Here is a 24066-nt window from a genome sequence, read left to right as displayed (position 1 = left end):
ACATCTTGGTAGTAAGGAAACTAGCCTTCTCTAGAGAGTCAAGTCCCACACTTTCGAGATTGTTTCCATGTTACATGAGGTTGCCTTTAGGTAAGACTTCAGGGAAGGGTGCAATCTTTTGTGTCAACAAATACCATTCATCCAAATGCAAGTTAAAACAATTAGAGGTATTATTTTTAGAAATTACAAGGTTTTTAAGAGTTTGTATAGTCAATTGAAAGTTCTCCACGTTATTTTCAAGACACACCAAAGAAGCTACACTTGCCATGTCATCTGCATGTTGATTATCTTTTCTAGGTAAGATTTGAATCATATAAGAAGATAATTGTGAAAGCACATCAAGAGCCAATTCTCTATTTGTGTCATTTTGTAATTCTTAGTTTGATAACCTCCTTTAACTTGTTTAACAATCAATTGTGAATCTCCATAAATTTGCAAATGTTTGATGTTAAGGGATGAAGTTTCTCATAAACCAGCTATAAGAGCTTCATACTCCGTAATGTTATTAGTACAAGGAAAAGTTAATTTGTATGATAAAGGGATTGGCTTTTTCATAGGAGGAATTAATATAATACCAACACCAAATCCTATCTTACATTTAGATCCATCAAAATGCAATTCCCAAATATCATCTTGTTGAATAGAAGGAATATTATCATTAGTAAATTCCATTGAAGTAGAACATGTTTTCAAATGAGGAGCTTTAGCTAAATAATCTGTTAAATCTTGTCCCTTAATAGATTTTTGAGAAATGAAATTAAGATTAAATTTTGTAAGTAACATCACCCACCTTGCCAAACAGCCAAAGAGATTAGTTTGTGAGAAAAGATGTTTCAAAGGACTCAAAATTAACAATCACATGGAATTCAACATTTATAAGATAATGTCTGAGTTTCTGACATGCATAAACTATAGCAAGACATTTCCTTTCCAATTTTGTGTATCTTGTTTTATAATCAAGTAAAGTCCAACTAATGTAATACACATGTATTTCCTTACCATCATCATCATTTTGACCTATCAAGGCACTTATGGCCTTCAAAGTCGCTAAAGTATATAAGTGAAATGGCTTATCAAATTTAGCTAGTTGCAAGATAGGAGGATTTTCAAGATGCTCCTTAAAATGCTCAAAAGTTTGTTTACATTCATCATTCCAAGAGAAAGTGGTATCCTTTCTAAGCAAGGACATAAAAGAATTGTTTGATCAGCTAACTTAAAACAAAGCAATGAATAGCATGTATCTTTCCTTGTAAATTATGTAGCTAAGAAATATTCTTAGGAGGAGGCATATTAACAATAGCATCAATATTTTTAGTATCAACTTCTATACCTCACTTAGAGATTATAAATCCTAATAATTTACCATAATCAACTCCAAAAACACATTTCTTAGGATTCAATCTCATGTTATAATTTCTAATCCGTTCAAATATTTTTCATAAAATAGTAACATGATCTTCTCTTTGCACAGACTTTGGTAAAATATCATCCACGTAGTCTTCTAGAATCTTATGGATGTAGTCATGAAAAATCAAAGTCATAGAGTGTTGATAAGTTGCTTCTATATTCTTTAATCCAAAAGGCATCATGACCCAAAAAATTGTTCCCCAAGGTGTTATAAATGCAGTTTTAAATTGATCTTCAGTTGGAATAAATATTTAATTATATCCAAAAAAACCATCCATAAAAGATAACAAAGCATGACCCTCTGTTGAATCCACAATCATATCAATATTGGGTAATGGGAAATCATCCTTTAAGGATGCTAAGTTTAAATCTCTAAAATCAGTACACATCCTTATCTTATTTTCTCCTTTTGAAATAGGCACAATGTTTGAAATCCAATCAAAGTAATCAATAGAATGAATAAATCCAGAATCCAATAACTTTTCAATTTTACTTGTGACTAATAAAGCAATCCTAGGATTCATCTTTCAAATTTTCTGCTTCAAAGGTTTCATATTTGGTTTTAAAACAATATTATGAGTAATGATCTTAGAATCAATACCTGGCATATCCAAATATGTCCAAGCAAAAATATCCTTAAATTCTAGTAAAAGGGAGCTTAATTGATCACGTTCATCCTGATTCAAACATTTCCCAATGTTTATTATCTTCTTAGGATTATTCTCATCTATTTGAATATCAATAATCTTAGTTATTAACAAATCACTGCATATCTAAGAATCCATTGTTAAAGAAAGAATATCTTGATTATCATGTTCTCCAAAATAAGCATCTATTTAAACAGTAAGACTTTCTTCATTTGTGATGGAACTTAGGTAAATCATCATAAATCCCAAAAAAATCCATTAAAATTTCATGTTCAGGAAAAATATCTAAAGTAGGTGCTTGATTTATTTCAATAAGTAGTGGGTTAACCAATTTCAACTGACCACCACATATATGATTAACATTAAGAGGAAAAGTTGATGGTTTTTTATATAGATTAAACCCTAATCCATATGTATGATCATAAATTTCATTATCCAAAGGTACTTTTATACTTTGCTCATATTTACCACATCCTTTTCCATTAAATCCCAATTTCTTAAGCAAATGATAACTAGAACCATACCAATCAGCCATTCTAGACAAAGTCCAAGGAGTGAAATATGTCACAATATCAGAACAATTAGGTTTTATCATTTTAATTATTTCATTAATCAAAGTAGCAAAAAAATTACTTTTTAATTCCTCAAAAAGTGGAGAAGAAATAAAAACTTGTTTCTCAAATTCAATTTGTTTCTTCATAAATTCCAAATTAGATACCTTATATTCTCCAATAAAAGTAGGATTAAAATCCAATGTCCCAAAATCATCCTCAATTAGAGAAGAAGATGAAACTTATGGCTGTTGAATCTCAGGTTATTTTTCAATCCCTTTACTAGCTCAAAGATCTTAACATATTCAACATTTAACCAAGGATTCAGTTCATCATCTGCATGTAACGTATACATTAAGTTGTTATAGATAAATCAAACCTTATGATGAAGAGTAAAAGGAATTTCATGCATAGTATGTAACCAAGGTCTTTCTAATAGAAGATTATAATTGAGAGGTCCAAGCATAACATGAATAGGTGTATTTAGAATAACTGGACCAACTTTAATAGGTAAAGTAATAATGCCCAAAGTTCACTTTGCAATATTATCAAATCCACATATAGGAACATTATCATGTTGAATAGTAGTAATATCAACCTTAATTTCTTTAAGCATTTCCATGCTAGAAACATTAAGTCTAGATCCATTATCAATTAATGTTCTTTGAATGATACTTTGATTAATAGAAACAACAACCATAAGAGCGTCATATTGATTTTGCAACTCAAGAGAAGGTAAATCATTATCAAAAAACACAATAGGAAGTACAAAAGTCATAGCATGCATGCAATCCAAAATATAATGAATGTTGTCATGATTAGGAGGAGAAGTAGGAAGATTAGATAAAGCTTTTTGCAATGCCTCATAATATGTTGGAGAAGTTTGAAGTAACTCCCATAAGGATATATTAGCAGGAGTACCACATAATTGATCAACTAAGTTATGCTCCTTAAAGGTAGAAGAAAACCTAGGAGCTTGAGGAAGGATAGGTTGAGAAGGTGGTAGAGATACCAGAACAGTAGGTTGGGGGTTATTTCATGTGCGATAAGCATATGAAATGAAATCAGTGTTAGCAAAGAAATCCAAAGGATCTCTAGGTTTACCCTTAATTGTTATTCAAGAACATCCTTTAACCATTATCAAAGGTGTAGGATATATCATCTTAGGTTTGTCAATGTTGCATATAGTGGAACATGAAGGCTACCATGCACACACCCTATGGTAAAGGTCAATCAAAGAGGTTATGGAGGAGAGGGAAATAGGAATAGGATCAACAGAGATATTATTTGGACCATTTTCAATCTCACTTACATGTACCTCATTAAGGGATCTATTGTTTTTTACAATGAAAACTTCATCAAAGTATTCCAAACAAGAATCATACATATTGAAATATAAAGCATGAAAATGTAAATATCTTTGTATTTTTAAAGAAATTTTACAAATTTTTTTGTATTTTTGAAACACATAAATAAAGGAAATCTAATTAAAATGCAAAATCTAACATGAGAAATCAATCTAACACCAGAAAGAAAGATTTGTCTATTGTGAGTTCACCAAAATGAATAGGGTAAAAATGGATCTATAACAATGAGTAGGATATTCACCACTATTAATTTATTCATTTAGTAATGTTTTGATATGAAATAAGTAAATAAAAGATAATTGAAATTTGATAGGATAAGATACATACCTTGAAATGGAACCAATATGAAAATAACTATTTTCATATGCACGTGCATAGTTTGTAGAAAATCTACAACCCGTTCCAAACTAGAAATGTCAAAATAGAGAAAACCCATAAATCTTTTGTCTATCTAAAGGGAGGTCGGCCTTGAACCTGTTGGTAGGGTACAATTGTGCCCAAAAAAGTCAATCTTGACCTTTTCTACTCTGATGAAAATTGTGTTTACGAATCTCAGAAGTTTGTCAAAAAGGGTATCCAAATTTGCACTCTGATCTTCAAAAAAACACCTACATATATATGAAAATAGGGTTTTAGGGTGGCTATATAGGGATTTTCCTTAGTCAAACCCCTATTTTGGTGATTTCCACCTCCACAAATAGCTAGATATAGTAGAATATGTGTGTGTATTGAAAGTGTAATGCCAAGATCTAATCTACTAGATTGAAACCCTAGCATGACTATATATGTATATGTATGAGAAAGAAATGCATAGACCTAAATAAGATAAGAAAACATACCAAGCCCCCAAGGCTAAGGTACTCCTACCAAAGTCATAATCCTTAATTTCTACTCCATGATTGTACTTTTGAATGATTGAATATTGATAATGGAGAATCAAGAAAGATTGAATCTCTCTTGGTCCCAAATAGATGTCCAAAAAGGTATAAAAATGCTTGATATACACAATAGCTTGATCTTCTATATCATTCTCTTACAATCTTGCATCTTCATAACATCATCTCTTGATTTTAGTTATCACATTTGTGTTCTCTCTTCTCTGATGCAAATGAGAGTCTTTATATAGAGGCTTCAAGGTGAGGCTCCTAGAGTAATGCGATGACCCATAATTAAAATTTTACCTCAAATTATGGTCCAATAAACATAACCAAGGAGGGAAAAGAACTAAATGAATCTCGAATTAACCCATTCTGTATTTGAATCTAAAAGCCCAACACTGATTTCGGAGCCCTCGGGGACCAAAAATGAAAAAGGGGATCAAACTCCTAGAGAGGTCAAGGACAACCTTGACCTTGCCCTGGGTCTGGGTCAACCTAGGAATCATCATCAGGCAGAGCAAAAAAAGGAAAATTTTGAGGATGCCCGAAAACCTAGAAATGATGTTGGAATAGGATTAAATGCCCAGAATAGATACCAAGTCCTATAAAAAATATGATAAAGGCTAGGAGGACCTATTTTAAAGTCCTACCTAGAAAATAGAGCCATAGAGGAGGGAAATGAAGGAGAATCTTTGAGATCTTAACCCTAATTTCACCTAAAATGAAGGAATCAAGTGTAGAATGCATCCTAAATGCAAATATATCATGATAAATGTACTAAAAGAGGGTGCTAAACATACCAAGATGGAAGTGCTTCTATTTTAAGATGATATAAAGACAAGTAGCTTCATTCATGTCAAGATAAAATAGATTACCTCTTGTCTGATCTCCACTCCTAATGAGTTCTCCATCAACATCATAGATCTTAGCTTTCTTGTGTTCAAATTCAACCTTGTATCCTAAACTATTCAATTGTGACACACTCAAATAGATTATAGTTAAGTCCTTCTATATAGTAAGCATTGTCACACACGATCTTGTTTGTCAATCTTATTGATCCTTTACCTTTCACTGGACAGGGTGAATCATTACCAAATCTAACATTATTTCCATTATAATGCTTGAGGGTAATGAACTTAATTTTGTCACCAGTCATGTGATGAGAACATCCACTATTAATGATCCACCTTTCACCTTTGGTTACATAAGATACTAATACAATTGCCTCATCTTCATCTAAATCATCTTTCATAGAAACATACACAACTTCATCATCATGACCATTTGATTTTTCATTAAATTCTTCTTCAGCAACATAACAAGCTTTCTCTCCCTTGTCTTTGTAGCCTTTGTTATCCTCATCTCTTCTATGTTTGAATTTGTCTTTATTTATATTCTTCTTCTTCTTAGTACACCTTGTTGTAATATGACCAACTTCATTACAATTAAAACATATGATAGGTAGCTTACCTTTGTATTTTCGTTTTCCTCTATGAAATCTCTTATCCAACAATGCTTCCAATTCTTCTAGATCTTCATCATCTGTGTTACTATCACTGGCAACATGCTTGACCTTTTTCTTTCCTTTAGGTTCTTTCAGTGTTAGCTTAGCTTTGAAAGCATAATTAATATTCTCATATTTGAAATTATCAAAATTTGAAAGTTCAAAAGTTGTGGGTCTACCAACCAATCCTTCAAGGGTTGGATCATTACTAGGAGTACACCTCAGTTGTTGTATGGTAGAGACTCTAATAACATAGATAGGTAGAAGGGTTCTCAACACTTTGCTGATCATAGTCTCATCTTCAATAACTCCATTTTCTCCTATGATTGCATTTACAATATCTTTGATTCTTGCACAATACTGGACTATAGTCTCACCTTCTTGCATTCTCATTTCATCCAATTTTCCTCTTAGAATTTCTACTTTGGCTCTTAGCACATTCTCGTCTCCTCCATAAATCTTTTGTAGGGCATCCCACATTCCTTTAGAAGTGGTGCATGTTTTAATGTCTTCAAACTCTAAATAGCTTAGAGCATATGCAATCTCCAACATTGTCTAATTGTGTTCTTTTGTTTGATTTGTTCAATAGTCAGGGCTCTAGTTACTGTAATATATTCAGTGGTGATGGATGCCTATGCATAATCTCCAAGTCCTCCTAGAAGCAACTTCATCAAACTTTTCTATGCAGGAAAGTTTTCCTTGTTGAACTTGGGCACCTCCTTTCTGTACATCTTGATCTTTAGCTTTAAGTACCTTCAAAAAAATTCCTTCACAAGCACTAAACACTTTGATACCAATTTTTGGAATGATTTAGAATAACTGAGAGGTGGGGGGTGAATCAATTATCCAAGGTCTAATTGTATAGATAAAACTTTTTAATACTTAACAAATACTTGTGCATGCATTGATCATCCAATATCTCAAACCATAGTATATTACTATCCTAGGTCAAATGAACTTTGCATAAATGTAAACATGAAATACCAAAAAATCATTCACACAATTTGACATAGGATTTTACATGGAAACCCAATTTGGGGAAAAACACCAGTAACATGCTAGCAATTTTCACTCTTCTGAAGTGAGCTCTATGAGGAGCCAACCCTGTTAAAGATTATAATGCACATTGTTAAATGTGACCTTGATTAAAGAATTTCAATCAACCTATTAGGAGTGAGCCTTGTTATAGGACTTTGGAACATTCCATTAGAATGTCACCTCGTTAAAGGATTTAGGTCAACCTTAATCCAAAAGATTTATCCAGTCTAATATAGTTATTAGAAAGTAACAGTGGGACTTGATCTGATAATGAGACAACTCACTTGCAAACTATAGATCCCTTATTCAATCCTCTATTATGCTTGGCATTCAATCTCCTTTGTCTCTAACAACTTGTTCACCCTTCAAGACTTCACCTCCTTAATCCTTCTTTCTTATTATGCCAACTATAGATTCATCCCTTCAACCACCAAATGAAGCAACACCTCAAGACTCCTTGTCTCTCTCTGGTTCACACTATGACACTTTACTTTCGACATATTATCTCCTTAAATAGAGAATTTAAATCTTTTGCCTCTTAACCACAATCATCCATCTTAGGGTTAGGTCAAATTCATCAAATCTATCCCCTTTTCCATTTTGTTCTCTTTTAGAAACTTCTCTTACAATCCTCTTCAAATTCATCTTCAAATGATTTATCTTGAATTATGTGCCACTAGATCATCATACTTATCTTCCACACATTTCACATAGTTCAAGAAATCAATTTTGTTAGCTAAGATTCATCAAATCTTTGATCAAACTCATTTTACTAGCACTTGGCAATAACATGTTTACTCAACAATTACTATCTTCTGATGCTCGGTCAACACTAGGTTGCTTAGCATACACTAAGTTTAACTAGTGCTTAACACACACTAATTTTCCTTCACTCGGCTTCAACTAACTTTCTACTTGACATGTACTAACTTGCTCGATTTCTACTATTTGCTTGATCAAGCTTGGCAGACACACTTCTTTGCTTATCCTTCTTCATGTCTTAGCTCAAGTATCCTTTCATTATAGCCTTAAGTAGATAAATAATACACTATATTATCAAGGTCTTATTTGGTCTTAGTACTTCTTTTATACACCATATAACTCAACCTTTCTCTAGGTACTTTTGTTATCCTTTCTTTTCAAATCCTCTTCATCAATCAATCAAATGATAGCATTCAGACCAAAATTAGCAATTGTCTCACCATCAAGTAGCAGGTTTGACATCAATGAAAAAATAATTATTGTTCCATGATAAGTTTCATCAATCTTCCTCATTTCTATCCTTCAACAATCTTCTTCAACATAATGCTCCCTATGCCTTGCTCCCAACACTTGTTCGCTACTTCTGCAAAAGAGATGCCAACATAACTACTCAACCAATACAAGGATTTTGACATCATCCTCTAAAATTTGTTATGAAAAAGCATCTAAATGTCTAGTTGATCCCCTCCCGATTCGAGAAGAGATGCAAGGAAGCAAGAGGTAATGTCCATGGACACACGGTACCTCTTCTTGTTTCTTAAGAATTCATGTCCAAGGACCATGATCAAAGCATAGCAAAAAAAAGACCCACTAGAATATTCCTTGCAAACTATTGTGAACACATCCTCGAGTATCATGCCCAAAAAGGGATTTTGCAGATCCATTTTGCTTCATCACATCCTAATTGGTGTATCCATGATGAAACTAGAAAACAAGTTACAAATGTACACCTAAGAAATTTTGCAAGTGTGAACTACTAGAATTGAGAATCAACTAAAATAGAAACTTAATCTACACCAGACACCTAAGAGTAAGAAAATTTTCAAACTACCAGAATTGAGAACCAACTAAACTAGAAAACAAATCTAGACCAGGCACCTAAGAAATTCAAAAAACTACCAAAACTAAGAACCAAAAATAGAATTGAGAATTTGATAGTGAAATAGGAATTGAAGAGACTCTTTAATAGCAATTGCATTAAATTGTTCATGATCATTATAGATTATGACCCCTAAAATTCTATGAACTGAACATTAATGCCCTACCATTCTATAGGTGATTCTATACTAGATAAAATCATTTTATCTAATGAACTAATTAATTCCTATGGAGAAGGGGACAAAACTAATATAGTTTGTGATTCTAGGACCTAGTGTTTTAGTTCTATTCACAACTATCTTTAGTTTTCATATTCCTATTAATTTACAATTGTGGGAAATTTTCTAGCATTAATGTTAGAGTGCAACCAAGATGGCTAGAAACAAAATGTATTAATTATAACTATTAGTCCTACATTTATGATTTTAATCTTTATATGACATTCACTACATTCAAATTAATGGTTGGTGTGCAAAAATTGCCATGAGTCTCCAATCCATTTTGGAGAATTTCATGCAACTCCAGGTCTTTTTGAGTAATTGGCCCTGAAATGAATCTTCTTTTGTTGATCTCTAATTAATCAACGATCGATAAAACTAATGTATTAATAGTACCAAAGTGATAGCGGACACATTAGTGACATTATTAATAATTGACACTAGTATGTAAACTCGGAAACTATAAAGCCTTAAAGGTTGCTAGTCACTACACTAGGAAAAATCACTTTCAAATTAATTAATTTTTCAATTTACCATCAAATATTAGCCAAGACCATTATTAATTTGCCTCTCAAATTACAAACTCATTTTGGACAAGAAAAAAATTTGCCACCATTTATTTATGTGTCAGCAAGGAGTAATTTAACTTGCCACATTTAAAATGATTTTTGTTAGGGCATGATTAAAAATTTCCAACATATAATATTTTTATTTCCCTATGTTGAACGAAAAAATCACCCTCAAGATGAAAATTTTCCTGCACATTTAATTTTGAATTTGCCAACATTTTACATGTTTTTTCTAGGAGAGGTTCCTTAAAGTTATCCCTATCAGTAAGTGACGCAATGCAAGGAAGGAGAATTCCCAAAGGAGATGTCCAAGCCCCCAACAAATAGCCACACAATAGAATATAAAAAATAGCACAGAGATTAAAATCCAAAATAATGCCAACTCTCATAATAGAATCATAAGATTTACATCCAACATGTCGTGATGTAAGGCCTTCCAAGTTACTACCAAATACATAAGCAATTATAATAGTAATTCTACAAGACTGAGCAAGATCCAAACTCTAGCTAGTCCAAATCTACAATCTGGTAGAGAACTCCAAGAAGAATCTAAACTTGTGCTTGCAAGCCATCAATCAATATTCTTGTTTTCCTAAGCCACACTTAGCTACTAGCTCTACTACTCCATCTTCTACATATTGAATAATAATGACTCTAGACAAGACAAGACCCTCTACTTATACTAAACCAAGCCATAAGTCAATCTAGCAAGCTACATCAAATAAACACTTAAGGAATCATCGAATTACTTTATTTAAAATAATACAAATAAAGTATTTGATAAAATATTTACTAAATACTTCTCCCATTATTATCAATGTTTAATAATAATTATTAATTATCAATTATAATATTTATTATCTTATTAATAAAATAATAACATCATATTAAATTATTAATAATAAAAAAAATCAAATTTCAAAATCTAATCACTATATATATTAAAACTATTAATAATAATCTAATTAAATTAATCCTTATTAATAAAATTTCATTTTAATAATAATAACTTTAACCATATTTTTTAAAAAAAAATTATTGATTTATATTTTAATATAATAAAATTAATAATAATAAAAATTTTTAAAAATAAAACTAATACATTATGTTTTAGGCCCGCACAACCATATATGATATGGTTGTTGCCATGAGACCGTAGGTAGCAGTAATTATTACTGCAGTACACCTGCACACGCAGGCTGCAGGGTAAAAAGGTAAGGGGGGAGGTGGAGGTGTCACGGCCCCACCTCTCCATTATTATATATTAAATTTTTAATTATGTTTTGTATTTTTTTTTAAACAATTTTTTTGTAAAAAGTCCCAGCCTTAATCTAATAGAGGAAATACGACCAACCGGTTGAATCTTTAATTGAAAATTTTGAATTTAATACAAAATCCTTGCCCGTTCACTTTCCACTTTTAAATGTACTGAAGAAGGAATATATTGAACATTTAATCTTTCCAAGTACAAAAGATTTAACAAACATACTAGAAATTCATAATACTGAAACATTCATCACAAGAATTATTCAGATAACGATTTGATAGTCACAATGAAGACAAGGAAGGAAAAAATGTGATAACTGAGCGAATAATCACAAGCATCTACCTAAACTCTGATGCCAATCACTACGCCCAAGAAGATTGTGAGAGAATTTTCCCCTCTCAAAACCTTCTCTCTTTCAAAATTCTTTCCTCTTCCAAAATTCGTAGTCCTTCGAAAATGAACCCTCAAATTGTGATATGGAGTTCTCTCCTAAAATCGGGGCACTAATTGTGTGGTCACCGAAGAGGACTCCTTGCTTACCAGACTTCAACTCTTATTATCTTTACTTCATCTTTTCCATGCACGTTTATTGAATTATAAAATAACTTTATTTAATTTTTACTTGACTTCTCCTTTCAATTAATTTATTAAATTTTAATCTCAGCACGCATTATGCAATATTAAAAACTTTTAATAGATTAATTTCTTTTCACTACTTTAACTTATTTTCGAAACGTTAATTGATAAAATATTTATTAACTTAAATAATAATAGTATTTAGCATTTATTTAAAAATGAACTCTAAATATATTATTATTAAATTAAATAAACATGATCACGTTCTTAAAATTAAACTTATAACTTTTATGTTTAAATTTAATTCTTTTTATTTAATTAATTTTCCAATTAATTAAATATAATTAAATATTAAAAATACCATAATAATTTTCTATTAAATTAAATTATTAAATTTGACTTAATTAATAGAAAAATCACCAAAGACTCATAAAGCAAAATACGAAAACCCATCATAGAAAAACACATACAAGATCAAACTAAAGGGTTATAATCACAAATTAATGTCATCCGATGCATTTGGAAGGTAAACAACTCATATACTTGTCCTAATTTTCTAGGACAAATGGCTTAAAGGTTTAGGATTTGGACTTAAGAATTTATCTCCCCTCTCTTACCATTGAGATAATTCGATAGGGTACGCTCATCTTGGCAATTCAAGGAAGTCAATACCTAGTACCTGCAATTTGTATAAAATCCACACATGTACAAACACATATATACTAAGCTAAACAGGCAATGGAAGGAAGTGGTGCATCGTGTGGATTCTGACTAACAGGTGACTACAACTCCCTTCCTTGACCACATCAAAAATGTTGTACATAAAGAAAACACACACACACACACACACACACACACACACACAGACACAGACACCATACACATGCAGTATGGGGTAAGTATCCATAAGAAAACGCATGTAAATCCATCTAACTAATCATCATCAATAACTAAAAACACTGTAATAGTCATCATAAAATCAACTAAATATGAAACAATATCTGATAATCTAAAAGATAGTGCTACTAATCAAAAAGCATAAACTGGCCTAAAAGAGTTTGGCAATAATAATAGAATGCAAACTAGGGGCAGGCACTACAATAAGCACACAAAAACTCTTATAAGGTCTTCTCTATTGATTTTCTTTATCAATTAAATATTTAGTATTTTATTAATATGTAATGTCGAATGTACATTTTACTATATGTCTACCACCCAATACTATTCAAGAACCAATGTATGAACATAATTTTACATACCCTACAATGCATAAATGCACATAGAAAATAACTCCTACCATTTACACAAAAAGCACTAATAGTAACCTTATTTGTAAAGCCCTTAGAAAACACCAAAATAGGGTGTAATAGAAAAAAAAAAAACAACCCAAAGCTTTCATAGAAAAGGTGGTGCAACATGAGATAAAACTAGGCCTACCCCTTTTTAGATTTTTCCATTAGGCCATTGACCCAATACTCTTTTAGCTTGAAGACTGCCTATCATTTTCCTTTGCTTGTTGTCACAACCATTTCCTATTTCTTCAAAAAAAATTCTCTCCATCTCCTTTTTTTTTTCTCTCCATCTCCTTTGCCCACATATGGTCTTTCAGGAATTCCCATGCAACTATGGCCTCCTTATGCCTCTCACACTTATCATTAGTGGCGTTCCAGATCAAGAAAGGTTGAATTCAAGGTAGTTGAGCCCTAATTTTTATCTAATTTCCTTGGTTTTCTCTAAAGCCAATTCTTGATCGAGTGATGACAATTAATAGAATCAACCTACAACATCACTCTGAATGCACACATTATTTCACCACCCAAGAAGGTCCTCCTTGGTACCAAGTTCAAGTTCCCAAGTCATAAACATAAACAAAATATCTACATTAGCCTTGTATTTGTGCTCTAAATTCATGAATTCCTCCCTAAGAAAGAAGTTCAAGATTTGTCAAAAAATTGGGTTGTCTAAGATAAAAATTCCTTTTAGTCTATTGTCAATATCTTTCCAAAACATTTTTGTTTTGTAGTGAGTAGTGTAAAATTTGCCTCTAAGCTTAACATTACTAAAAGCATAAGACAATAAATAATACACTACAATGAGAATGCCAATGAATAAAGTCGTTTGCAAGTCTTTCATAGACATTAAACCACCTCACATGTACCTCTTGTGTCGGCCACCCTTAAACATTACACAATAAAGAAAAAATTAAGCTTGAAAAAAAGAGTCAACTTTTACTATTTAACACTTTTAGCCTAGGATTGAAGCCTAGTGTGTGATGTTTAAGCCGTATCTTGTGCCCCCCTTATCATGTCACATGATTGCCCATAAATTCAATGTATACAATTTTTTTGCCACCTTTCAAGGTCCACCTAAGAGAATGTTCATCATTAAATCACATCTCTTCAAAAATAATGATGTGACAAATGATTATAAGGTATTGCGATCACATGAGTTCACAAGTTTCCATGTAAGAATCAATGATGCTAGTGTACTTTCCACTTCAAATTTAAAATTTCAATTTGAATTTAAATTGGTAGAAAGAAGGACTAATCCAAGGGATTAAGTCCCCTTAGGTCTTCAACATCCCTCTAGCTTTCTAGGATAAAAGAGCCCCTTTTCCTACAAAAATGTGTGTGATCTTAAAATTCTTGAATTGACCTAGTTTTTGGTGGATGATGCTCATAATTTTCTTGGTCTTCCAAGCATTCACTTTTCCCTCGATAATGACATTGACAATAATTTTAGAATCTCCTTCCAAGTACAATTCTTCATCCTAACTTTTTGTGCTATTTCTACCACCAAAAGTGTAGCCTTTACCACTGCACCATTGTTCATCCCATCATCCAACCTGCTTGTAGGCATTGCTAATATATTGCCATCCATGTTGTACGGGTAATACATCTCACCCCTCATGGACTGGAATTACCTTTAGAGGTGCCATTGAAGATTTCAATCCTTTCTTGTTCCTCCCATTTTCCTTCCACACTCCCCTCAATACTAAGATTAACCTCCAACAACACATAAATGAACTCGTCCATTAAATTTGTTAATACACTAAAAACCCCAATATCCATCACTAAATCTAAATACTTGTTATTGATACACTAAAAACTCCATTATTGATACACTCAAAACTCCATACAAATAAAAAATTATTACTATTATTACTATTATTATTATTATATTCCGATATCCCTCGCTGAAACCAAAGAGAAAAAAATGAACTATATATCTTCGCCAAAACTAGTGCTACATATCATTATCCATCACATGAAACTTAGTGTGATTACTCTGTAACGCAAATTGTTTAAAAGAACAGACATAAGATTTGCTTTTGTTTAAACTTTTTCTGAGAGTTTATTTTTGGGTATAGAATGAAGAAAATGCGGAACTCTTTGACATGAACGTTTTATGTGGTGAGCGTGGGTCGAACATGCGACCTTAACATCTTCAGTCTGACATTTCTGAATGACAAGCAAGATATCTGGTGAGATATATTAATCCCACATTCGTTAGCTGAGGTAGAAACAGGTCAATGGAGATCAATATAATACCCGGCGTATTCCCAGGTTATTTTACGGAGCCGCGTGGTCAACACAAAGCGAACTATTCTTTCGCCTTTTACTAAAGAATACCGTGTGTTGGCCACTCAAAGCGGCATACGCCAATTTTTGGAGGCTTTCCTCTACTTGAGGAGGCCCACAATTAAAAAATAAATTTTATTTTTGCAGTTAATTGAAATAGTTGAGTTGATTATGTAAGGATACTTTATAAATTTATTTATTTTTTCACTTAATTCAAATAGTTGAGTTGATTTTGTAAGGACACTTTATTTATGATATTCTTATGATTCACAACCATTTATTTAGTAAATAATCACAATACCCAACTAGAGGTTACACAACCATTTATTTAGTGAAATACCTAAGGGTTACACAACCATTTATTTAGTGATTAGTTACCTATTTATTTTGTGAATACCCAACCATTTATTTAGTGAATCATGGTAGGGTGTACACTAGCGAACCATACTTGGTGTGCTCTATCGAACCATACTTGGTGTGCTCTATGATTTGCCAAGGGTTATCCAACAATTTATTTCTTAAATCATGGCACAATGTACACTATATGAATAGTGAAAAGGACAAGGTTGAAAACAAGGGGTTTACATGAGTGCTACAATAGTGAAACAATGAGTAAAATAATAGTTCATGACATGTTCTAATTAATGCAATTGTAGATTTAGGTCAACTTCTCATGACACTTCTTCAGAGTGATATGGTGACACATTTTCAAAGTTTTAGGTTCTTTTAAAAAAAAGATGGATTTTGTAGGGAGACTAATCCACGTATAAATAGTTGTATTATGTAGGGAAACTTTTCTATTTTAAAAGAACACTGGTTCTATTGAAAACTGTAATTTAAGAGTTTTGTCAAATCTTATTATGGTTTACTAGGTGTACACTATAGGACAAGGTTAGAAACAAGGGGTGTACAATATAGGACAATGTTAAAAGAAGAGGTGTATGATATTAGGACAAGGTTAAAAAGAAATGGTTTATGTGGTACAATAGTAAAACAATGAGGAGAACAATAAAGTATTTATAGCTTTGTTTAAAGCGATTGTAGGGATCGGGCTAACTTCTTTATCCCCAAGTCAGATTGAATATCTATATGTGTGATACCTTCTGTTGCCTAAGTTAGATTGAATATCTACATATGTGACACCTTTCCTCGAGTCAGATTGAATTTACATATGTGATGATGAATGTGTGTATCATAGTTTATATGGAAATTCCCTTCAATTATAATATAGAGATGTATGCCATATGTATTGAAAATGTCAGTATTTGTAGTGCTATTATATAGTTAATCTGGGAAATTTTGACAAGAAGATCTCTAGTAACATCTAGGTTTTTTAGTGTGGGATTCCTTAAATCTTAATTTCCTTTTCTTCTTGAACAAATGTCAACACAACATTTGCTAAGTGTGGATTGTAAATGCTTACACACAATCACACAAGATAAGATCATATAGGGAAAAGAGACTAGTAGTGGCTATAGCTAACTTCACACACTCAATTGAGATAGCAAACAATGTTGAGTTACACTGAGTTTTTCTAGTCATTTTTGTAAGCAAGCTAAGGTTTCAACTTCTAGGTAATAATGATGCGCTCTACCAAAGATGTTATTTGTACAGGGTTCAAAAGTGATAAAAAAAAATATTGACCAATAGAAGACCTTAATGTCACCAATAGTTTCTCACTAAATATCCAAATTAATTTTAAAAATCTAATTTTAAAATTAAGTACATAATTGCAAGTGTTTAGGTGTATGGATCTGTTCATTTGTATAACTTTTGTGCTAGCATAGAGGGACCACTAAATCCTCTATGCCTTTTTTAGGCCTTTCATTGGCCACATACATGCCTTATCTTGGACACATGTCCCAACATTCTTGAACCATAAAAAAATGAAGTTTTCAACCTGTTTAGGCTATCATGCCCAAAATAACATGGCAAAAACACATGATTTTTTTTAAAGGTTAATAAGTCGATTATGTTGATACATGTTTGACTAAGGCTCACATGAAAATTAGGTTTTGACATGATTCTATAAATTCATTTCACAAGTTAAATTATAGGTATGTTGAAATGCAAATATAGGTTTCCCTAACAATACCTTAACACTTCATTTCAGCTTATAACCAAACGTGTAGGATTAAATCATTACATTTAAATATTCATTATTTAATCGATTTCAACATTTGTTTGTATTATATTAGACCCTATACCACTACCACTTATAAAATGCGACCTTCAATACATTTTTAATCTATCACTTTTTTTTTAAAGATAATTATGATATTAAGAAAAAATAAGGTAAACATCAACATTTAAAACTGAATTAAATAATCTAAATAACTAAACCAAAATAATAGTAATTAAATCTACAAACTAAACTACTATTAGATAAAACATTTATATAACTAACACTTAATCAAATAAACATTATCTTTCTAATCATTATTCTAATTCTAACCCATTCAACTTATACACTTAAATATATTGAATTAAATCAAAATAACTAGAACAATATTACCAAAATATTAATTCTATATTCTAAAATAAAAACTACATAAATCTAATCCTAAATTACTTACTAACCTTACTAACAAAAAAAAAAAATACTAAATAAATAACTATACTAATCATAACTTTATATTTACTAACCACTATACTTACCAATAATTAATATTTACTAATTCCTAACACCTTTTTAATTAAAAATAATTATTAACTAACTAAAAAAATTTAACACAAAAATAAAACCAACTATTCCTAACAACTAACTTAACCTAACTCTTAACTACCCCTAACCCTAACCCATTTCCTACTTCCCCACCTAATTTCCTATCTCCTAGGCCACCTGGCCAAGTGGGATCCCCACTTCCCTAGGCTTGGGTGCTTCCCAAGCACATGACCATGCTGCCCAAGAAGACATGGTGGGAGTTATGTCTGGGGCACATGCTTAAAAGGGGTGGCTGAGAACCAAGGAGGGAGGACAAAAAGGTAAGGTGGAAGCAAGAACTAATTTAAAATGAATGTTCAGCTGCCTTGCTCAAGCCAAAACTCATGCCTACTTTTAGATGATGGAAATTTGTGATGTCATCACCTTGTGTAGGGTTTACCACCACTATAAAGTCAACAAAGGAGGGCAGGGCTATCATAAGGTATAATGTTAAAACTTTTGAGCATCCTCATTATCCTTTATGCCAAATCAACATGACAAGTCAATTCTGACATAGGGGCACGTGAGAAGACTTAGGAGGCATTTTGGAGGGAATGAAATTAAGAGTTATGGCTTAAAGTTTAGTGGTTGAAGGATGGGATAAGGTGAGGATAATATAGAATAGACTTATCTAAATTAATTTATTCTTTGATCTATTTACTTCCATTTTATAATTGCCAAAAAAAGACTGTTATTTGAATTTATGTAAGGAATATTTTTATTTTAAAAGGAAGACTCCTTTAGAATATTCTTTGTTTCAAGGAGAATTAAAAATTTCTCCATACAAAAGGCAAGAGCAATTTGCTCAAGAAAGATTTTTTTTCCAATGTTTATTTTTTTCTAAGTATTACATTTTCAATTACAATTTAATTTATATGGCAAGGGGATTTTGTTTTATCTAGATTGAATTATAGCATAGGGTTTGATGTTATGTTTATAAATTGACATAGGAATATTTCTCTTTTCAACAATTACGAAAATACAAGATGAAATACCATTCATATAATCAAATTTTCTTAACACAGTTTGGAATCAAATTGCATAACTTTATATATCGTCATTTCATCTAATTACCATTAATCATATGCATACAAATTTGAATTATAAAGAATACTGTATGCAAGGAAATTACTCTTTTTTTTTCAACGCACATGGGCTAGCCACTTCTTATTCATTTTATTCAAACACCTGATTCAAAGACTTAGTTGGGAAAGAACCAAGGAAGAAAAATTAACATCATTGTCATTTAAAAAATAAGTTTCATAATGAAGTTTACAACAAGATCACTATCACGAGGAGAAAAACCCTAAATCCAAGTTGGCTCCATATCAAGGTAGCCACTACGAAATTTACAAATTTCATCAAGGTAATCATGGAGAACCAAAAATTGACTAGAAGGCAAACAGATTTAACACAAGGACACATACAATCAAATACTCCCATCCCAGGTTTGCACAACAGGTTCATTATCGAACCAAACTAGGGAGAAGGTGGATTTTTCCAAGGTAGGAGAAGTCAATTAGAACACCAAAATAGATGCCCCTTTCGAGGCTATAATCAAAAGAACTTCCATTCTTTCACTTCTCAATTTCCAAAACAGGGTTTGTACTGACGAGTAGGGGCCCATATCACCCTACTCTCTCCCTCTTCTTGTCATGAGGAGAGACTTTTCACTACCCAGAGTCCAACTGAAGCCCTCCTCCCACACATGGCCACTTTTTCCCTATCTGAGGGTGAGTAATGCCAACACAACCCTTACAGTTTCCCTTATAAAACAAAATATTAAATATGAAAAAAAAAAATTAAGAAACCCATCAAAATCCCATCCCTTACATGTTTCATCACACACACACACACACACACACACACACACACACACACACACACATGCAGAATGACCTACTTAAGCAAATAAAAACACAACATGAAGACACCAACTTGAAGGATTCCTACCTTCACAAATGGTTATGGCAACTGAAATTTTGAGAAGAGCTATCCCTTCTTCCTCCTTCAATCCTGGCTTTACTCTCTCTAAATGTAGAGATTGGGTGAACACTCTTCAACCCACAAATTTGCAACTAAATAAGATCCTAACTCAACTACCTAAAGATTGAAATAACTCCAAACTTGATTAAGGCCTTTTGGGGAATTTTAACTCAATCCTATCATTAAGGAAAATTTTATGGTGGAGTATAAACTTGTCAAACTCATGGTGAAGATTAAATTTTTGCACTAAAGTAAAAATGGGATATTTGGGTGGTCACAAAAGTCAACAAAAGGGTCTAGGGGGTGGAAAATGCCTCCAACCCATACATATACCCCTTAGGCACTTAGTTTTCATAAATTTTGGCCTCTAGGACTATTTAATGACCTATTAATTTGCTTGAAATAGTTGGACTTTCTAGAAACCCTAGGAATGCAAACTTACCACTTATCTTAATTAAGGTAATTAATCCAGGTTACCACTAATTAGTCTTAGGTTACTAACTTAAACCATCTCATATAGTATTGATATGTTTCTAGATTCGATTATGTTAATATTTTTACCATTCATGTTTCGAATCACACTACATGATCCATCATCAAGATGAAGAGCAAGAGATGCAAAACAATCTACAACCTACTCATCTTATCAAGTTACTCAACTAACTCTAATTATCATGCTAATATACATATACAAATCACAAGTGTCAACTGACACTATAAGATCACCGTTACAAAACATTAAACACTTTATGATTACAAAATGATACACACATTCAAATTAGGATACAAATGAAATATGAAACAACGGGGTCTGCATCTTTCATTAGACTCAACCCTGATTTTCACAAACTGTACATAGGGTCGACTACTGGTTCTCTATTAGATTTCCTAGCTAATAATCTTGTACACTCATTTCACACATCAGTAGCTCGAGAAAAATCACATGCATATATTTAAAACTCATCTAGATAATCACATAAATCAAAACATCAATCTTTCATATAAATAACTATTATCTCATTCATGCTCATATATTTAACCATTAAAATTTGCATAATTAAGGTATTAACCATATTCCTAATCCTGCATTCATTTACTGTACTACATCATAAATATGCATGCTCATAAAATATTACATAACATGATTAAGCATCTCAAACTAAAACATCACACAACATAAAATAACATAATAATGTCCAGTCCATCCGACAATGTCTCGACATATCGAGTCATAATGTATCAAAATAACAATGTATTAGTTGTACTATGAAAGGTCAGGGTGAGGCCTCACATAGGTATTTTATTCTTTGGCCCAAGTTTCTCTTTCCAAGTCACTGCTTTAGAATTGTTGGGGTTTCACTTTGCAAACGCTTGGGTCTACTCGACAACCTCCAAGTAATGTTGTGCCCATCAAGCATGCATCATTTCTTGTATGTATAATGATGAGATTAAATGATAACAGTCTCAATGTTGTCCATTTCATTAAAATATTTTATATTTGGTATGTCTTGGAGAGTTTCATTTTGTTGTTAAAAGATTATCCATATGCATAAAGGGTTACAGTAAGATGATGAAATATACTTCTTCGTTTGTGCATTTTATTCTTTATCATCATTTTTATAAATCCCATCCAATTTCAGTAATTGTTTTAACTATTTGGTATTTCTTTTAGGGTTTTATTTTTCTATTAAATGATTATAGATGTGCATAAAGGGTTACATTAAAATGATAAAATTTGCTTCTTCTCTAATGCACTTTGGTCTCATTATAACTAAAGAATTGAATGCAAAAAGAACTCCTCAAACCATTTCCAAATTTGTTGCATAATCAATAACACATCATGGCATCATGGTCTAACCATCCCCTACTAGAAGATCACATGGTCTAGGTGAACAAACCATAGTCTTAAGAGCAATGCATCATGCCAAAACTCAATGCAAAATCATGAGTGTACCATGACATAAAACCAACATAATCTAAACCAACATTACATGTAAAGCTCCACCAACATGTCAACCAAAGACTCTAAGAGTTCTTTGTGCGTCTAAGATTTTATGCATCCTCAAATAGTGTGATTGCAAGGTGAAGGAACCCTTCTACAACAACATGACTTAAGAATCTATCCAACAATCTACATCACTAAAGAAGATTTCCAATCACCACATGATAATTTTACAATCACTACTAAAGATCCCATTGAATCGTGATATTGAGTTCTCCAAGCACATTATACACTTTCTCCAAAATTTGAAAATTATTTAGGTTTGTCACACATTATGTGCTGCTAATAACATTGAGTGAAATCAAGATCTCCAAACCAAGGAAATAAACCATGCCAATAGACACCATAACGAACTATTCATGTACTTTCTCCTCATTGATCATTTCATGTCCCAAAGCAATCACACCAATGGAAAAGTAATCTTAGACAAGTCCAACTTAAAACTTTGCACCAACACTTAATCAAATACTTTAGATATCGATGGTCCACATCTGAGTTATTCCATTGCAACTGAATAGGTAATCAACCAAGACAACTACATAAGTCATAAAACTAATCATTACAACATGAAAACTTGCTCACATCAATGATATGAAAAATGCAATCTCAAAGATAAAAAACACATTGACATAAATTAGTCTTTCAACCTGAAGACTAACTTTTGTCTTCCTTTGCTTGGTGTTGCAACCTTTCATAAGGAAAAAGTAGTTCAAGTATTGAAGATCACTTGTAGATTAACTCCACAAACACCATCACTAAATGCATATGAGGGAAGCAACCTATTCCAAAAGTTTAAAATCATCTAATGATCAACTCCATAGCCTCTATGCATTTTGGATAAAAAAAGTAGCACCTTCCAGTACTGGGAAAAAGAAATGACCCAACATAGACACATAACTCCATAATTGGGAAAAAAAAAAAGCTTCTCCTTATTACCAAGGATCCTTTTATAGACACCTAATTTATGAATTTTTTGTTTCATATAAACACAAAGCATAAAAAAGCACACCCAATGGACCAAAAATTAATCTTCTATCAAATAAAAACTTTAGATTGACAACATTTCAACACAATCAACTCTATTTTCTTTGTATTCACTATCCTTTAAGTTGTGTGCTCTCTCAAAACTTAAACAACTGCAAGACTTCCATTCATCAAAGGATCAATCTTCTTCAATTGATTCCTTCAAGTTCCTTCAAGCTTTTCAGTCTAATGATTCTTCAAAGAAGGAATACCTGAAACTTGAAACACCAAGAAATCTAGCATGCATTGACATGCAAGCAATTGCAAATCTTGGAAGAGACATTTGATACCAAATGAAGGAAAATTGGGCATCCCAAAAAATCAATCTAAGATAAGTATGTGCATCCAATACATGTTTCTTCACAAACTAATGACAATATGTGGACACACACACACACACACACACACACACACACACACACACACACACACTTCTATGTCATAAAGTGACAATTTATTTCCCATAATTAAAACCTTAAAGGAAAGTGCTTATAAAACTAATTTCAACGACATGAATTAAGATTCAACAATACAAAATCATTAAATAGAAAGAGCAAGACATAAGATATAACACATATTTACATGGGAAACCCCTTTTCGATAAAGAAAACACCACTCCAAAAACAAAGAGCTGTTATATTATTGAGAAAAAATATAATTACAATATAATCTTTAGATACTAAACCATTACATGGATATTTATATCTAGCTTAATCCTAGCAAAAATTCATTAGTGTCTCTATCTCATATAGCTTCTTTAGCAATACTTGTATTTATCTAGAGCTTACAATGTACATAGTTTAAGCCTAACAAGCTAGATATTAAAGAAAGCAATGTCCATATTCAACAAAGCAATAAAGTTCAAGAAACCACTTCATTAATGGTCCC

At 32.0% G+C, this 24066-nt stretch overlaps 1 protein-coding gene and 1 non-coding gene across 2 annotated transcripts in view; one reads left to right on the top strand and one right to left on the bottom strand.

Moving 5' to 3' along the window:
• Positions 1–24066, bottom strand: part of LOC149549432 (heavy metal-associated isoprenylated plant protein 8-like) — a 178540-nt gene that overhangs the window by 79218 nt on the left and 75256 nt on the right. The window lies entirely within an intron of this gene.
• LOC149549433 (U5 spliceosomal RNA) lies at positions 15461–15579 on the top strand. Its single transcript, XR_016354598.1, has one exon. It is a non-coding gene; the product is annotated as a U5 spliceosomal RNA (small nuclear RNA).

This window comes from Cupressus sempervirens, chromosome 7 (genome assembly GCF_028749045.1).
Source record: "Cupressus sempervirens isolate cs-2001-9-10 chromosome 7, ASM2874904v1, whole genome shotgun sequence".
Taxonomy (NCBI): Eukaryota; Viridiplantae; Streptophyta; class Pinopsida; order Cupressales; family Cupressaceae; genus Cupressus; species Cupressus sempervirens.
Note: the sequence above shows the minus strand (reverse complement) of the source record. Positions and strands in the feature narration are given on the sequence as shown.